Source organism: Ranitomeya variabilis, chromosome 5, assembly GCF_051348905.1.
Source record: "Ranitomeya variabilis isolate aRanVar5 chromosome 5, aRanVar5.hap1, whole genome shotgun sequence".
In the NCBI taxonomy this organism is placed as follows: Eukaryota; Metazoa; Chordata; class Amphibia; order Anura; family Dendrobatidae; genus Ranitomeya; species Ranitomeya variabilis.
In genome coordinates, this window is record NC_135236.1 from 20,070,517 (window position 1) to 20,073,281 (window position 2,765).

The following is a 2,765-nucleotide window of genomic DNA, read 5'->3' on the forward strand; positions in this document are numbered from 1 at the left end:
GGCGTTCGCACCCCCTCCTCCTCCTCCTCCTCCTCCTCGTCCTCCTGCAGAAGCTACAGCTCTTCCACAGAACGCAGTCTGCCAACCACTCCATCGGCAGATGACACTGTTGCACACCAGTTGTCCCATTATGGGCCAGCTACTGCCAAGCGTCAGCAGGCTGTATTGGCTATGAAGTGCTTGGGCGACAACAGACACACCGCGGAAGTTCTGTCCGAGTTCTTGCAACAAGAAACGCAGTCGTGGCTGGGCACAGTAGATCTTGAGGCAGGCAAGGTAGTGAGTGATAACGGAAGGAATTTCATGGCTGCCATCTCCCTTTCCCAACTGAAACACATTCCTTGCCTGGCTCACACCTTAAACCTGGTGGTGCAGTGCTTATTGAAAACTTATCCTGGGTTCTCCGACCTGCTCCTCAAAGTGCGTGCACTTTGCTCACATATCCGACGTTCGCCTGTACACGCCAGCCGTATGCAGACCTATCAGCGGTCTTTGAACCTTCCCCAGCATCGCCTAATCATAGACGTTGCAACAAGGTGGAACTCAACACTGCACATGCTTCAGAGACTGTGCGAACAGAGGCGTGCTGTTATTTATTTGTGGGAGGATACACGGGCAGGCAGTAGGATGGCAGACATGGAGTTGTCAGGTGTGCAGTGGTCTAAGATACAAGACATGTGTCAAGTCCTTCAGTGTTTTGAGGAATGCACACGGCTGGTTAGTGCAGACAACGCCGTAATAAGCATGAGCATCCCCCTAATGCGTCTGCTGATGCAAAGTTTGACGCACATAAAGGAGCAGGCGTCTGCACCAGAGGAAGAGGAAAGCCTTGATGACAGTCAGCCATTGTCTGGTCAGGGCAGTGTACAGGACGAGGTAGCGGGCGAAGAGGAGGTGGAGGACGAGGAGGATGATGGGGATGAGTATATTTTTAATGCCGAACCTTTCCCGGGGGCACAGGAAATTGGTTGCGTGTCACGGCCGGGTTCTGGTTTTTTGAGGGACACAAGTGACGTAGATTTGCCTGCAACTGCCCCTCAACCAATCACAACCGGAGATTTGACAACTGGAACTTTGGCCCACATGGCGGATTATGCCTTACGTATCCTAAAAAGGGACACACGCATTACGAAAATGATGAACGATGACGATTACTGGTTGGCCTGCCTCCTTGATCCACGCTATAAAGGCAAATTGCAAAATATTATGCCACATGAGAACTTGGAACTAATATTAGCAACCAAACAATCAACTCTTGTTGACCGTTTGCTTCAGGCATTCCCAGCACACAGCGCACGTGATCGTTCTCACACGAGCTCCAGGGGGCAGCAGACTAGGAGTGTTAGGGGTGCACACATCAGAAGTGGCGTTGGACAGAGGGGTTTTCTGACCAGGTTGTGGAGTGATTTTGCTATGACCGCAGACAGGACAGGTACTGCTGCATCAATTGAAAGTGACAGGAGACAACATTTGTCCAGTATGGTTACTAACTATTTTTCATCCCTTATCGATGTTCTCCCTCAACCGTCATTCCCATTTGATTACTGGGCCTCCAAATTAGACACCTGGCCAGAATTGGCAGAATATGCATTGCAGGAGCTTGCTTGCCCGGCAGCAAGTGTCCTATCAGAAAGAGTATTCAGTGCTGCAGGTTCAATATTAACCGAAAAAAGGACTCGTCTGGCTACCCAAAATGTTGACGATCTAACATTCATTAAAATGAACCACAACTGGATTTCGAAATCTTTTGCCCCACCTTGCCCGGCCGACACCTAGCTTTCCTATGAAAGGCTCTTGCCTGTGAATTACTTTTCTAATGTCTAATTTGCTGCAGCTGATTGTACAGCATACGACATGTTTACACCTCCCTAAATGGCCAAACTCCCCACACGGGGCCGTGGTATCGCGACTTGGCGCAAGCACCCGTGAGACTGCTGTTTGTCTGAAGAGGTGGGTGTGCTCGCTTTTGGTTGACGGCATTGCTACTGGGTCCCTCATAGTACAATGTAGTGTCTCTGGCGGTGGTGGTGCGCACCCAACGTCAGACACACCGTTGTAACATGAGGGGCCCTGGGGCGGTCCCGCCGGCCTCTAGAGAGTTCCCCCCTACCCCAGCTCAAAATGTGCTCTACCACATGCAAAATTATGTCGCACAGCTCCACCAATCTTTAGTCTATTCGCTGACATCATTCAATGTCTGGCACTGACAATACAAATTTGTAGACATCTATGATGCAACTTAAAGTAGTCTGTGTCTGTGTCCTATATTGGCACCATTAAATAGTTACTGCCAAATTACTATGTCAGAAACTCAGCAGATGAGCCCACCCCTGTACCTAAGTATGCCACCTTTTTTGTTGTTTTGGTTGTTTTGCGAGACATTAACATCTATTTATATTTTGGGAGTACTGGGACAGACACTCCTTGCACTACTCCTCCACTCACCACCAAGCTGCCCGTGTATCCATGTAACCGCTGTAAAACTGCCATGAGCCTATTGTTTGTTATTTTAGGCCTTTGATAGCCTGTCTGCGGTCCCTACTTTAAATACTCCTCCACTCACCACCAAGCTGCCTGCCCGTGTATCCATGTAACCGCTGTAAAACTGCCATGAGCCTATTGTTTGTTATTTTAGGCCTTTGAAGCCTGTCTGCGGTCCCTCCTTCCACTAGTCCTCCACTGACCAGACCACTGCTGCCCGTGTACCCCTGGAACCAATTATAAAGTGCCTACAGCCAGCCCATTTTTTTATGTTAGGCCTTTGA